Raw genomic sequence first — 17360 nt, 5'->3', positions numbered from 1 at the left:
TTTTCTGCGTCAGTTCAACGTTAGGCCATACTAAAGGAACATATTAGTAGTCTCACTTTAAAATCATAATCCACCACAAGGTGGGAGAGCCGAATTGATGCTCTGACTCAGTTATCAAATATAGGAAGTTTATGATGCCTTACTTCAAATAAGTAATGACAATAGAACCGATAGAATGGTCGTCCACGATGCTCTGTGTATAGCAAACCAGCTGAGTTACTTTTCTTTCCTTTACTCACTCGTTGCCTGATATGACTTTAAAGCATTGATTCTCATGTGTTGGATGCAGTAGGATTTCTTGAAAATATATCTGGGTACTTTGAGAGGAGCAGAAATTATGCAAAGTTTAAATCTTACTTAGTTGATACGATGGACTTGGCATCAGCATTAGATACGGGTGATCCACTGATACGTAATACAGTGCAAGCTCGAAGTCGAAAGAAGAGACAGTTTCAGTACGAGGCAGAGGATGAAGCTACTGAAAACATCCACAAACAAGATACAAGATCGATTTTTATTACAAAGTTCTAGAAGTGATTGTGTTAGCTTTTAAGAGAAAGATTTGAGCAACTTAAACATCACAGCGAATATTTCAATTTTCTTTGCGATATAAGTAATCGTAAAGATATAGCCTACCACCTGGACTTTTTGTCTGAAAAGTGTACTAAACTTACCACCATTTTAACACACGAAGAATTGAAAGATATTAACCCCAGTGATTTGAAAGACAAACTGAAAGTGTTATCCACTATAATTAAGCCTGTGAAAGTTCACAAAAAAAAAAAAAAAATAATAATAATAATAATAATAATAATAATAATAATAATAATAATAATAATAATAATAATAAAGGAACATGACTTTGCTCCCAATGTTAGTATTGCACGTAGAATTTTGTTAATCTTGCCTGTAACAGTGGCAAGTGGAGAAAGAAGTTTTTGGAAACTTAAGTTTATTAGAAACTATCTACACTCTTCTATGTCTGAAACACGCTTGAGTGGTCTAGCGACGATATCAATAGAACACAAATTGGCTAAAACATTGGACTACGTGATGTGATAAAGGAATTTGCTCATATCAAAGCAAGAAAAGTTTCTTTCAATTAAGATATGTTAAATTTATGTATGTCTATTGTGTTTTAGTACATTATAAGGCTTAAGCTAATCACTTACATTTACCATAATATCTGATTTACTGTATTATCTTCTTGCTCCATACTCTGTTGAAAACGCCTTTTGATATAAAATAAGCCTAAAAATTAAAATTCTTAGTCATGATTAAAGTATATTTTTAAAATTTTATTTTCTGTATGCGCTGCTCTATATTACAGATATACAGCGAAATCGAGTATACTGAATATTGTGTCAGTATAGAGTCGTTTAAATATTACGTGAACATTCCAGAAAGGTAGTTTTTTTTATTTACTTTTCCATTTTATACATGTTTTTAAATGACACTTGAACGTTATCTGTCAAAATAAGGTTTGCGGATTAAAGGGGCGGCATGTGAAAGCACCGCCCAAGGCGGCAAAATTGCTAGCGCCGGCCCTGAGTAGAGAAGCTGTGCCTTCTGATTGTTGTCTCCAGAACAGACCATAGATGTTCTATGGGGTTCATGTCTGGGGATTGGGGAGGTGTGCGAAGCTGTTTCAAGGTATTATAGAGTAGAAACAATCGAGTATTTTCCGCTGTATGTTTGGAGTCGTTGTCTTGCTGAACAATAAATTGTTTTCAAGAACCATCTTCTGCGCACTAGTATGGAGATTTTCCTTTAATATGTTAATATACACTTTGTGGATCATCACTCCATCGATAAGGTGGAGACGACCCACCCCTGAGGCACTCATACAACCCCAGACGAGCACGGACCCTCCTCCGTGTCTTACTTTAGGGACGAGATTTTGAGGATTCATCTCTGTATTCACCTTGCGCCATACAATACGCCTCCCATTGGACTCGATAAAGTTAAATTTACTTTCGTCCGAAAATATGACCCTATTCCAGAAAGAAGCCTGATCCCTTATCTTTATACTCTTTTTCAAACTTTAGTCTCTTTATACGATTTGTCTTGTTCACCCAGAACATTTTCCTGGCTATCCAACCATGATACCTTGCAAATATTCCGCACTGTACTGGCTGATACTTTAACACCGCGTGTTTCCAGATCCGTTGCCAATTGTACAGCACTATTTTTTGGAACCTTTTTTCTTTCCCTAATAATGTAACGTTTATCTTGTTCGCTCAACAGTCTTGGTCTTCCAGTTTTTTTTTTTTTTTTTTCGCACAGTGATAGAAACATTATACATCGCAATTATTGTTTGTACTGTTGTACGAGGCCTGTCTGCAAGGTTTGCTATCTTTCTCAAAGACTTACCCTTCTTATGCAATTTAATAATTACTTTTCTTGTCTCCTCATTTGTTTCTGTTCGGTTGCTTCCCACTTTGACAGCCCAACGTGCAGTTTTTTCACCTCTATTCACAACTAAACTCATTCTGTTACTCGTCATGCTATACAGAGGTGTATACTCAGGTGAATACTAGTGAACCCCAGTTGTGGTATCTTTGTTTCGTATTCGTACGTCAGGTGTACGATCACTTTTTGCGTTTACTCTATACACTTTCTACGGAAGTTATTTACTTTCTGACCATTAAACTTGTCTTTGTGGTTCTTTATTGATACATTCATAAAGCTTAGTTTTCATTATTCACATTGTGTGTGTTATTACACTTCTTAAATTTTCTGTTTCTTTTTCGCAGGCATTCTCGTTTCAATAGCATAGGTGTACGAACACTTTCTGCGCTCACTGTATGTACAGTAAATACAAATTTATAATTTTTGACTTTACGAAGTGTACAATGTAATTGTTCAATAATTAACATAAGCAGGCATTCATTAATTTATATTAATATAATAATTAATAAAACTAATAAGCGGGTGATTGATGACTCAGTGGTAGAGTTTTCATCTATGGTATTCTAACCCAGGACATGTGGGTTTTCGATGGCTAATTTTGTGTTCGAAAATTTTCCCGGTGGAAGGCCTACCTTTCTTATATTTGTTCCATCATCACTCATTAACGAATTTAGTTTATCAAAACTCTATAGCCATATATTCATTCTGTCCGTCAGTGAAGCAAACAGTCTCAAGAACTATCTGATGGATTACCAATCAATTTTGGCCATGATGTACAGAGTCAATAGTTAAGAATCGAGTTCCCTGATGAATGCAATATTCAAACCGGAAGCGGTACAAATCAACCATTTCCGGTTTTAACGTTAATCATTATATAGTAAATATGGTAATAGATAGCGAGAAGCGGTTTCCAGTAATCGACATATATATAACATTCATGTAGATAGAATGTTACCCAATTTGTGCATCTGCTGAAAATAATGAGGTTAGGTATTTAGAGAGCATTTTCCGCTTTAGAAAATGTGTGCTTGGTAAAGAATGTAGAGAATTAGCTGAGTCAGGCATGTAGCTAAAATATGGTAATAGGAAGGGGGGGGTGTCTGTCACGAAATACTGTGGTTATTTACCAGGGGCTCAATCATTCTAAACTATTTTATTGGCAACATATATTGGTTCGTTTAGCCAAGATTTCTAAATGGGGGATGATATGAAATACTGTGGTTACACACCAGAGGCTCGATCAATCTAAATATTTTACTGACAACATACCCATATTGATTGGTTAGGACAATAAAATAAGGATATATTAGTAAGTATTTTAATTAGAAGCTATGAAGAAATCTCGAGTAAAAGAATATAAAAAAGTATTGAAAAAGATTCCGAGGTCATTCGAACGGTGTCGAGAATTTTGCGTCTGGGAAATTTGCGCCCTACCTCAAGAACAGGGAAAATTGCGCCTGCGATGTAGCTCCACCGGGAAGTTGAGCCCTGCGAAATAAAAGAACCTATTGGAGCTTACGCATTTGCTCGGAGGGGCTGACATTACAGCATAAACAATCCTCCCCCACAACCATGCCATTTGTGATTTATTTTCATTGTGGCTATATAAGGGGAGAATAAACTTCAATATAAGCCAAAAGAACACAACGGATCAAAGCAATCACTGCTTCTTCCAGAGATGATTTTGGGGGAACACTGGCCTCCCCAGAGCTCTCAGAGTGCCCCCTCGGAGGAGATCAAAATAATACGTCTATAATATAATAATAAATAGAATAGTACCAGCAGTGACCCCCCTCCGGAATACTAAGTGTGCCCCCCGGAACATTTTTTTCTGAAAGAACAACTGAACGCAATTGTGTGTTTGAATTCCAGCAAGTAAACACACTGTACATAGTTTTCTTGATAATATTACTGAACTGATTTTACATTCACTTTACATTTTCTTTTCTATATTTTGTGTCCTGAAAAGCCAAACAACTCGCAAGGATTGTGAACAGAGATATCTGGGTAGAGCCAAACAACCTTTTGTAGATTAAATTATACTCTTTGATTATATTAATAATTATATATCAGTCATTTATACTTTTTTGTAAATTTTGTAGTATAATGAAAAATTGTATTTGTATGGATTGCCCTTTAGTGAACTAAAATTGTATTTTTTTCATTTGTTCGGAATATTATAACGGATGGAGTAACTCACTGAGACGATGATAGGCAAGCCTAGTTCAAGTGTGAGTGGAAGTTACTTTACACAATACAAAAATAAGTTGAATTGTAGGGCGCTAACATCCCAGTGCAAATATATAGCCGGCGCATTTCCCCCTCTTTTTGGGGTAGGGCGCAAACATCCCAGTGCAAATATATTGCGAGCGCATTTTTTCCTATTTTTGTGGTAGGGCGCAAATTTCCTGGGCGCAAAATTCTCTCATTCAAGGAAAATATAATGTCCGTGAAGTTGACAAGCCACTTATGTCAGACTCCAATTTCGACTTTAAACGTCGCTAGTGCTACGTTAGTGTTCGATAGTGACGCAAATCGTTAGTACTCCACAGATAACGTGTGCTATTTAAATAATGGATATAGGTCTTCTAACTGCATGCCAACACGCCCCTTCTAAGAATCATCTCAAAAATGAGGTTAGCCGTTAGAGCAAGTAAGTGCTCATTAGAGCCATTAACATTAATGCCTCCATCGTACGGCCCTATGAGTAATGATAATAGCACGCTCTTTGCTAGTCTCAATGCGTCCCTATATTCTCGCGAACATTCTGACGTGCCCAAGTTAGTTACTTTTTTTTTGCAACTATTGTTTATCTGTTATTGTTTATTGCTAGTCTGCAGAGTAGTCCTTACATTAATATGCCATTGTCCTTGATAATCATTGCGTATTTACAAGCAGTTTGTTATTACTGTTAGAAGATATCAAAAAACAACAGATAAAATCTACTACTTAACGGTTCACATTTTTCTTTTACAGTACATAAACGATTAATAATAATAATAATAATAATAATAATAATAATAATAATAATAATAATAATAATAAGAAGAAGAAGAAGAAGAAGAAGAAGAAGAAGAAGAAGACTATTCCAGCATAAAAGTTATCAATTGCATCCCACTTTCAACAAGAGACGCATATTTTAACTTCACAAAAATTAGTTTCTCACGATTTTCTGGAAAACTACGTATGATAACATCTTCATTATGTCAAGTTGTTTATCTCAGTGTGATATATGTCTTACCTCTGGACAATATCACAGTAAAACAAAAATTAAATATTAGAAGTACATCGTACTTTTGGACTACATCTCATTAACCATGGGAAGATTGAGTAGTGTATACTTTAGGATGTAAGTTTCAGCTTAATTTGCATCATACATTCTTAGGATTACAAAAAGGAAATTTGTTCGTTTGCGTTTGAACAAAATTCTTAGGATTACAAAAAGAAAAAATAATTTTTCCGAATTCCGGAATTTTTCCGAAATCCGGATTTTTTCCGAAATCCGGATTTTTTCTAAATTCCGGATTTTTTCCGAATTCCGGATTTTTTCCAAAATCCGGAATTTTTCCGAAATCCGGATTTTTTCCGAAATCCGGATTTTTTCTAAATTCCGGATTTTTTCCGAATTCCGGATTTTTTCCGAAATCCGGAATTTTTCCGAAATCCGGAATTTTTCTAAATTCCGGAATTTTTCCGAAATCCGGATTTTTTCTAAATTCCGGAATTTTTCCGAATTCCGGAATTTTTCCGAATTCCGGAATTTTTCCGAAATCCGGAATTTTTCCGAATTCCGGAATTTTCCGATTTTACTTTCCGGATTCCGGAAAGTAAAAATTCCGGAATTGGCCATCCCTAGACTAGGCAGTTAGCATACGCGCCTTTGACATGGGAGACTCGGATTGTATTCCCAGTGGGAGCTCCTCTGGTTCAGATCCTATGTTAATCATTAGGTCCACGTCTCATAACCTCGCTGCTGAAAGGAACGGTAAACTCAAAAAATTAAATAAAATCAACCTCGGCGTAACATCCACTTAACAGATTTGCAGACCATAATACGTAATTAAAAACTAATACTCGACTAGTAGAATGAGTAGTGATCAAGATTTAAAAAAGAAAAAAAAAGAACTTAGATCTTTCTTCATTTCTTATACACTGTATATATATATATATATATATATATATATATATATATATATATATATATATATATATATATATATATATATATATATATATATATATAATATGTGTGTGTGTGTGTGTGTGTGTGTGTGTAATCTTTATTAGGGAAAACAATTCTCGCATAATCCAATTTTCATGTTGACAGGATATGGTATAGAGTAAATAACTGTTTTTTTTATCGTTATTTATAATGTTAAACCTTCAAGATATTTTGAGTTGAGTTTAACGTCCCGTTCAGCAGCGAGGCTGTATGAGACGTGGACCTACTGATTAACGTGGAATCCGAACCACATGAGCTCCCGCCGGGAATCGAACCCGGGTCTCACACGCCAAAGGCGCGTACGCTAAACGCTTAGCTACGGAGGTGCTCTCAAGATTTTTTTATCATAGAGCCTATACTAAAAAATCAGACATTGAGGTGCTAGATGAAAAATCCGACTGCAAACATGGCTCAAGTTCTATCAAAAAGGAACTCCGAACCTCACGCCCAACAAAATACCTTCGGATTGTAGTTCTGCTCATATTATATTGGGAAAATTGAAGAAAAAGATTAGAAAAGGCAGGCCACAAACACTGAAGCTTGCGCATGTGCAGTGGAGGTAGTTTATTAGGTTGTTAAGCTATAGTATAGTCATGTAATGGATTTGTTATTCCATTCCACTTGCGCGTACTGGTCTATGGCTTCTGCTACACATCTTCAAGAGATAGAAACTATTCTCAATTTGTTTTTAGCCATTGTTCGTCATGTAGTTCCAGACCTACCTAGGTCTCAAACACTCACTATAATATCATACAGCATTTGCCGCAGAAAAAGGTATTGTTATGTTTCTGCATAAAATAGTAAATGGAAAATTCAACTATCAGTCTACTTCTCACGCTTAATTTCAAAGTACTTATTCCAGCAACACGAATACAAGTTTTTTTTCTATATTCTGAAACTTAAACATCAAATAGTTCAAAGGTCACTCATGTGCAGACTTTCTAGTGAATTCATTAGACCTCCAGCTACCATTGATATATTTACCATTGAGATTTTTCCGATCTGCATTATGCAAAATTAAGTTGTAAATATTACTGTGTAAACTTTTCTTCTATTACTGTTGTACATTTTTGTTGTTAATGTTTTGTTTTCCGTTGTTACATCTTTCAGTGTTAAATGGCTAATTGCTGTATCTGGAACTTTTCTTTTAAATTAAATAAAAATAAGCAAATCTTTCTTGATGTTGCAATTTTCACAAACTGGACTGCATAATCTTTTGACAGATGATAGAGAGCTCTTATTGCAGGATCTGTAGCAGGTGCTAGAGAGCTTAATGGAAAGCAAGGAAGGTAAAAAGTGGAATTAATTACATTCTATTATTAATTTGTACGCGCTAATTCTTTTTATTCGGCCTCACATCAGATTTAATCTCTAGTGTACACACAGACAGAGTTTCGAAGGTCCATGTCTCCTTAGTACTTACTTAAGTGCTAAGGAGACTGACACGTTAGTGGGAAAATATCGAACTCACTACAATAATGATCGTATCTCACTTTAAACTGTAGGTCTCGTCTCATATAGCTCTCTGCTGATAAAGGGTATAAACCAATTAATTAATATTCGGTACTGAAAAGAAATGATTTAAATCTATGAGAGAAAGAAATCTATAAGAAAAGAAAATAGATAACAACGCAATTAGAAAGATTGGCCATGTTCCAAAATTTTATCTTATGAACTACTACTTATTCCCTCTTTCATATGGCTCAATGCTTTTGACCTTGATGTTCCGAGTTATCATTCTATGCCGAAGCAGAAACAAACAGAATAGTATGAGTTTACGTTAATAGGAAGCTCTTGCATTTCGAGTAGGGCTATCACGCTTTTGTTATGTTGCGTAACACTCGTGTCGATATTGTATTGTAAACATTGTGGACTTCACTTCAGGATACCCTGATACAGGTATTTGTATTACAGTTTAAGTGGTTGCACGAAGATGTTTTACTGAGCATGTTATTGTGTATTTAACTGGTCTTTGTGCTCTATGGTTTGGAATATAATATAATTAATATAATAATATAAATAGTGTAATAATGTAAAATATTTAAAACTGAAATAGAATGCTCTTTAATAATCATATTCAATAGTGTAACCTGACCGGAAATATTTTGACCAAAAGAATTAGCAGCCAGAAAATTTTGTTGGGAGGGGTCCAAAAGTACAAGACACTACGTCTAGTAGTATTGACCTGGTATTATTCTACACCAGTGGTTCTCAACCTAGTTTCTATTGCGACTCCCATTTTATCGCATCCTCTTGCCAACGACCCCTTATAATTTCTGGTTTGTAATAAGGTTTTTTGGGATTTTTAATATACAGTACCTATTGCGGAGATTTCACGACATCTATCTATTTCTATAATGGTAAAAACCATTTCTTGTATATAGTGAGTGAGTAACTTTCCTAAAAGATAATAGATTAAAGCCAAATTTGGTCAGTTCATTCGTATTACTACAAATGTCAAATTCGATCCGTCATACTGTTTCAAAATGGAGCCCGTTTGAAAATTTTCAAACTTCTTAACTCCCTTAATTTTGGGTCATATGATAAAAAAAATAAAGTGATTTCTAATTTTGGTTTAAAAAGACGGACAATTGTTTAAAAAGTTGAGTATTTTAATTTTGTTGCAAATTTGGTACATTGTTGTGTATGTGTTCAGTATCACCAAAAATTGTTAAAAGCAAGTTATTTATACTATTTAAAATTTAGGAAGCAAATAATATTACCCACCAAAAATCTACCTTTATTGTGACCAGCTTGCTGAAAAAAAGAATATTCACTCACACACATACATATCTCATTAGATTTCAATATTAATTATATTTCAATATGCAGGTTTTGGTGCGTTAATATTTTTCTGGTATTTCAATATGCAGTTCTCATTAGTCTCATGTCATACCTTTTTCATTTAGATTGATTTTTAATCCTCATAAGGTTCCCTCATAAATGATTGGCTAAAATGGCCATAGACACCGAAACCCCAGAAATCTAATTCTCAATTCCAATCCCAAGAAGCAACGCAGCAATATGTTAAAACTGTTAACGTTATAAAAATTATAATACAAAAAGTGAAAATTCATTAGAATAAAAAGAAAAACAATAATTGTATTTGTTAAGAGCACAGATTTACTAAGATTAATAGGCCAATCACTGTTTGTTTCTATACATTAGATATATACAAGTTTGCTCTAATAGTATTAAATGATCAATTATACAATGTACACAATAAATATTCGGGTAAAATTACCTAATTGATGCTTAGTCTGGTATCTGGAAGATTTTACATGACTTACATCAGTTTCGTGTAAGCTATATCAAACTCCTACTTTTTTAATATCATTTGTTCCATTTATGGTCTATCTTCTTCCATATTGTTTGTGCAAATAATATGGACCACAATTATGGTACGCATAATTTCGGATCGTGTTGATATGTACTTGTCTGTGATAAAATGTCGGTGACTGAATCATAACGCTTCTATCGTAGATATTAAAAATATCATAAGGCATAAAGTCCTAAAATTTACGTATTTTTGGGGTAGTTACGAGTAGGCGCGCACCCATTTTTTTTGGGCGGGGGGGAGAAAGGTCCAATGCTACAAGACACTACGTCTATGTAATATGAACCGCCGTTATTCTACACGAAGAAAGACTAAGTAATTGTTAAGTACTACCATTTATATTCTCAGGGAAAATGATACAACTGATAGACTGTTTTTTTTTATAAGAAAAGAGCGCACATGAAAGTGTAAGATGAAATCTCTATGCAATACCAACAGCTTCTCTGCTAAATAAGTATAGCTTTATTAAGAAAGTGTACAAATGTAAGTCAAATTACGAAATTTGAGAGATATCCGGACCCAATGGACCCGCACGCGGAAGCACCCCTGGTTGCGAGGGAAACATATCACATTTTGAAAAATATTTGCAAAATTTGTTAGTTGTTAAAAGTATTTTGCGTTTGAAAATAAAAGTATATTACTCCTTTAAGAACTCTTTGATTCAAAGAAACAGGCATGCAATTTATAGTTTGTATCTCATCTATCCGTAAAGAACAACCCGAATAAAGAAATACGGGATTAAGGGTAAGCAAATTCAGAAATAATGTAACTCAAAGTAAATTTTATTATTATTACTATTATTATTATTATTATTATTATTATTATTATTATTATTATTATTATTATTATTATTATTATTATTATTATTATTATCGAAATCTACACTCAATTTAAATTTACAAAGCGCACAGTGTAAATTTACAAATTGTTCAGCTTATATGGCGAAGTACGAACTATACAAATTCGCAAATGGGGTTAAATACGTTTCTCTGTAAACAAGATAACTTTTTTTTTTACCTATAACAGCTAGGGGGCTCAAATTTGGTATATAGGTACCTTAGGGCAATACCAAGATGAAATAACCGAACCAGCCATCTAGGGTCACTCTCAAGGTTAAAAGGTCAAAATGGAGACTTTGGGGCAAAAACCCGTCAAGTTCAGACAGTGAATGAAAGTGTAAATGAGATAGCTTCACAAGGGTTTCTCGTCATTCGATTTTCTTCAAACTTGGCACATATATACTAGACCGAAAATAAATCGATACGTATTTTTTTTTTTTTTGTTTCTTTCGGAAAATAGGTTACGGGGGCAAAGGGCCCCTTTTCAAAAAAGGGTCCCCCATGATTGAAACGAAACTCTGCCGATGCAAAGATGACTTCAAAATAGGAAATACGGGTTTTGTCGCTTTTGCGAGAAAAGGATTGCAAGGGGCAATGGCCCCCTTCGAAATGACAAATTACTTCGCACAATCCTCACGGAAATTGGATTTAAATGGAATTGCTTCAAACCGTGATATGTTGTAGATACGATGTTCCTAAGAAAAAAGTCTCAACGGGCACAACCACAAATCACTGACGTTTGGCCATTATGAGGCCAGTTTTTTGTAGGCAACCGAAGATAGTAATGTTCTGTATTTCGGTGAAAATGACTGAAACTGTGATATGTTGTAAATGTGATTCTGAGAAAAAGTGTTAATGGGCATAACCACCAATCACTGATCGTTTGGCCACTACGAGACCACTTTTCTGAAAGCAGCCGAAGATAGTGATATTCTGGATTTCGATTAAAATGAGTGAAACTGTGATATGTTGTGAAACTGTGAAAATGTCTCAATAGGCACAACCACCAACCACTGACCGTTTGGCCACTACAGTGTTACGATTATTTTATTGAAATATTAAAAAAAACTTTTTTATATGAATGTACGAACACGAACTTTTCTCTACTTTTCAATAGTGTAGTACTAGAGAAAAACAAAATTCGTCATGAGACAAATAAGTTACAAGGACTAGTTGTTTGTCACGTAGTTCACTCTCTCCAACCAGTATATAAGCTTCGGAAAATTAGAACTTTTCATCAAACATCAAACATCATAAGACTCAGATCTTACATCATACTTTGCGTCTGTAACCTGCGTCTCGCATTTTGGACTAGAAGCCACGACGAAGATGGTCAACATTGAGTTGAGAGAGAGACCTCCGAACTACACATGTAAGTTTTATCCTTTTAAATAATTTCAGTCTCTAAGAAGAAGTAATTTCTTCTATGGCAGTCTCCTGCTAAAGGCCTCATAGATAACAGATTCTTAAATCTTGCTTTATTTGTTAATTTCATTATTGTAAATCACTGCAGACAAACTTGAGCTCAATTAAATATTAACATTTGATTTATTATGTCTGCATATTGTAAAATGACATTTATTCTTTGTAATAAATTCATATTTTGAAGATTCTTTCTTTTTCACACATACTACTGAATTTAGTAATTTTACTGTTATTATGAGAAAAGATACTAACCACTATACTAAAAGTAAACAAACACATTAAATTAAACTTCTAAATTAAACAACAGTGTCGGTTTTTTGGAAACAGTAGCTAACGATATTCTGGATTTCGGTGGAATTGCTTGAAACCGTGATATGTTGTAAATTTTGTGACCTTGAGGAAAAGTCTAAATGGGCACAACAACCACTCACTGACCGTTCGGCCACAACGAGACATTTTTTTTTTTTTTTTTAAGCAACCGAAGATAGTGATGTTTTGTATTTCGGTGAAAATGACTGAAACTGTGATATTGTTGATATTGTTATCCAGAGAAAAAGCCTCCATGGACACAAGCACAAATCACTAATCCTTTGGTCACTACAGGGCTACTTTCTTGAAAACAGCTGAATATAACAATTTTCTGGATTTCGGTAAGATCTAGTAAAACTGAGATATGTTGAAGATCCTATCATAAGAAAAAATCTTTATTGACACAACCATCGTATTATGATCGTTGGCCATAGGACTGCCAACTCTGGAAAATAATAATAATAATAATAATAATAATAATAATAATAATAATAATAATAATAATAATAATAATAATAATAATAATAGTAATAATAATAATAATAATAATAATAATAATAATAATAATAATAATAATAATAATAATAATAATAATAATAAAAACAGCTTCCCCTTAAAATTCCCTGTGGTATAGGTCTGAGTGTGAAATATCTTTGTTCGGACCCATTCATGGGAAGGAAATGTGCTATCGTGAACAAAAGTGCACTAGCACCTGTATTCTGCATATCCTTAGTATTATCACTAATAAGCATAAAAGATATATTATGGTATAAATGAGAAACTGAAATCGCATTGATCATTTTATTGTATTTAACAGTAACAACCACTTCTTTAAAGTCATTGAAACATGAACAAAAGTATACCTATATTAATGTTTACGTGACAATTTTGCATTTGGAAAATGAAATTTATTCTTTAAACTTATACTTCAACTACAGGAAATCGCTTTAAGAAAACCTTTTTCACTCTCAATAAATATATAAAATTCAAATTCAAGCAAATTTCAAAATTTCCCTGATACAGTCCCTGTCTTCTTTAAAGTTATCTAAACACATGAACAAAATACATGGGGAACGATGACAGAAAATAGATAAAATAGATGGGGAAAGATGACAGTTTGAATTTACAGAATGAAAGTTATTTTTTAAATCTATACTTCGAACTACATACAAATTTGAGAAAGAAAAAAAAAAGCCATAAATGGGTTGGTAAGAAGTTTGTACCAATCACCGGCTTTAATAAAAATAATAGCAATATTTCCGACCAGGCCGGTCAAAAACCGGCTAGTTGGCAGCCCTATTTGGCTACTACAGGTCCATTAAAAAAAAAACATGGGTATAACGATTTTTTCATCTCGGTGTAAATTAATGAAAGTGTGATATGTTGTAGATGTCGTGACCCTGAGAAAAATTTGTTTTATCCCGTGGGATAAGCATGTGAATATGGGCTATGCTTAAATGATGTTCACCGTTACTCCCCCCATCCCTTTCCGAGTTGTGGGATATGAACTTTCAGGGGTTCATACAATTCTACCAAAATTCCTTACCTTCTGCTGTTTAAAAAAAATGTGGCTCAGTAGTTGCCAAATGGTCACTGATTGGTGGTTATGACAATGGAGACTTTTTCTCAGGATCACAATATCTACAACATATCACGGTTTCAAGCAATTCCACCATAATAAAGAATACCGTTACCTTCTGTTCTTTTTGTTTTAAAGTGTCCCTGTAGTGGCCAAATGGTCGTTGATTGGTGGCTGCGCCTGTTGAGATTTTTTTCAGGATTACAATATCTACAATATATCACGGTTTCAAGCAATTCCACCTAAATCCGGAATACTATTACCTTTAGCACTTAAAAAATAGTGGTCCAGTAGTGGCCAAACGGTCAGTGATGGATGGTTGTACAAATTGAGACTTTTTCTCAGGACAGGATCACAATTTCTACAACATACCATAGTTTCAATCAATTCTTCCGAAATCCAGAATAACGTTACCTTCTGCTGTTTTCAAAAATGTGGCCCTGTAGTGGCCAAACGGTCAATGATTGGTGGTTGTGCTTACTGAAACTTTTTTTCAGAATCACAACATCTACAATATATCACAATTTCAGTCATTTTAATCGAAATCCAGAATATCACTATTTTCCGCTGCTTTCAAAAAAGTGGCTTGTAGTGGCCAAACAATCAGTGATTGGTGGTTACGTCCATTAAGACTTTTTCTCAGGCTCACAATATCTACAACATATCAACGTTTCAGTCATTTTTACCGAAATCCAGAGTGTCGTTATCTACGGCTGTTTTCAAAAATGTGCCCATGTAGTGGCCAAACGGTCAGTGATTTGTGGTTGTGCCCGTTGAGACGTTTTTTTTTTTTTTTTTTTTTTTAAGGAACACCATATCTACAACATATCACGGTTTGAAGCAATTCCATTTAAATCCAATTTCCGTAAGGATTGTGCGGGGCCCTTTGTCATTTCGAATGGGGCATTGCCCCTGCAACCCTTTTCTCGCAAAAGCGACAAAATCCGTATTTCCTATTTTGAAGTCATCTTTGCATCGGCAGAGTTTCGTTTCAATCATGAGGACCCTTTTTGAAAAGGGGCCCTTTGCCCCCTTAACCTATTTTTCGAAAGTGACAAAAAAAATACGTGTCGATTTATTTTCGGTCTAGTATATATGTGCCAACATTGAAGAAAATCTGATGACGAGAAACCATTATGAAAGTATCTCATTTACACTTTCACTTTTTGGACTTGACGAGTTTTTGCCCCAAAGTCTTCAATTATTAAAAAATTTTCTGAAATCTATAGAAAGAGACCTATACGTTACAGTGACCTTATAAAGGATATGTGTAAGCAGATAACGCACACTTACCTGTACAAAATACAAACACTCATCAGTCACATTGAAGAGTAGGAAAATTATTTTTTCTAGGAGATCAATATTTGTGCTTGAAAAGTTTTTTTTTTTTTACTTAGTGCCAAATATTAATAATAGTTTACAATAACATAAAGGCAACGGATGATTTTCAAGTTAACAAATATTAATATATACATTCACTAAGGAATATAAAGCATCACGCTAACGGCTAACAGTTGTATCGTACTACTACAAATTTGTGTCATTTGGAAACGATACTGATACATCTGGTTATCATTTAGTGAGAAAGGTATTTCGCGACCAGTAGCTAAAATAGTTGCGAAAAGGATTCAAATATCCCACAATCTGTTGCGTTATATTGCAATCTATGTTTGTATAAGAGCTCACTTAGTTGAGGGAAAGGTACTCCAGGTCTTGCTCTGTGATACAACTTGTGAATTAGTTGCTTGACTATCTATAATTTTTACGTATTTCATTTTTGAAAATGTGATTTTTTTTAACTACATTCATACCTGCTGCTATGATTTTAATGGGGTTTGAATCTATCACGCCATCCTTGTTCCACGAGCGCCTAGTCATTAGAAAGTGATATCATTATTTTGTGTGTGTTGTGCACGCATTTTTTGTGATTTAGGGTGTTTTCGTTCCATAGTAACTCAACCGAATGATCTTGTAGATGTTCTGTGTCATCCCTCGCACCCAAGAAGATAATTCTGTCGTACCAGTCTTCGCAAAATTTTGTGGCCCGTAATAAAACGCAAAAACTTGGAAAAGCAATTGAAAGTGTTGGACTAATTATCGGAAACTAAACACATCTATCTTGCATTGCGTTGACACAAATTCGTATGGAATGAGACCCCAGCTTGTTTCAGGTCGTCAGTTAAAGTGTTCAAATGTAGTGGTTTCTGCAATAAAGAGTTTTTGTCTGTTTTGGTTAATATTCATGTTTGATATGACGTAAAGTAAGTTAGTCAGTTACTAACCTAAGAGAAAGGAAACGCTATAGTATTCGCTGAGGAGTATTACAAATTGTGTCATTATACTGGCACGAATGTTGTTTAGGACCAAAAAAAGACACAACACGTAAGATGCATAGTATTTACAGTTGAATTTAATTAATACTATTAAAATAATGTACTGACGAATTATTTTCTTATGTTATGACGCCCATTGTGAAAACTACTCAAGTACTGAATCTCTTGTTAAGCAGCCCATTGCTGTCAAAAATTTTAGTATTTCTTCTTTCAACCATACTTCAATTGTCAAATGTTTGGAACTGTGGTCGCGAAATAATCTTGGTTTTTCAATACCAGTAACCTAATATCAACAAAACAGACTTAACATAAACAGGACTAATTACACTAGTTAACAAATTTAAACTTTTTGTTTGTTACATGAGAAAATTCACCTGATCTTAAAAGAACTTTCTGCACTGAATTCGAATATGGACTCGGTTTCTCTCCATCACGTACAGTTTTCCCGTAACAGAGGGATTTTCGGGAAATTCCCTCAAAAATTTCCCTTTTTCAGATATTTTATTCCCCTAGCTCTTGTCCCCTTACATATAGTAACATAGAAATTATACCTAAGTATACCTTGATTTATATTTAATAAACCTTAAAAGTTTCGTAAAAATCGCTTTGTTCTTTCTAGAGAAATAAATATATTTGTATGTATACTGTGTGCACTGTTTATTGCACCTGATAGTAATGCTTTCAGATCTCCTGAGTTGGGGTAAAAACGATTTGCTTTATTACTACAAACACAGACATAAAAATGAATATTTACAATAGTCAACAACACACTTGTATTGCTCTCTGTAAATTAGAAACGTGTATAAAAATAGAATGTACTTCCAACGCATATTTTTTAAAACGTACAGTATATGTATATCTTAATACATATATATACAATTCTCCAAGTTTTTTCGTTTTGTTC

At 34.1% G+C, this 17360-nt stretch overlaps 1 protein-coding gene across 4 annotated transcripts in view; it reads left to right on the top strand.

Annotated features, from left to right (window-relative positions):
- The window catches only part of LOC145693310 (alpha-tocopherol transfer protein-like), a 90369-nt gene that overhangs the window by 11576 nt on the left and 61433 nt on the right, over positions 1-17360 (top strand). The window contains exon 1 of one of the 4 annotated variants that reach the window (XM_081769180.1): positions 7900-7923. The exons of 1 other annotated variant lie outside the window; for it this stretch is intronic. The gene's annotated coding sequence lies outside the window, so the exon portion shown is untranslated. Of the gene's footprint in view, positions 1-7899; positions 7924-8359; positions 8534-12071; positions 12183-17360 lie in introns of those variants that run through there. 2 more of the 4 variants (XM_081769178.1, XM_081769179.1) reach the window with 2 other exon arrangements.

The sequence above is a fragment of the Thermobia domestica genome, chromosome 8, assembly GCF_964235325.1.
Source record: "Thermobia domestica chromosome 8, izTheDome1.hap1.1, whole genome shotgun sequence".
In the NCBI taxonomy this organism is placed as follows: Eukaryota; Metazoa; Arthropoda; class Insecta; order Zygentoma; family Lepismatidae; genus Thermobia; species Thermobia domestica.
Note: the sequence above shows the minus strand (reverse complement) of the source record. Positions and strands in the feature narration are given on the sequence as shown.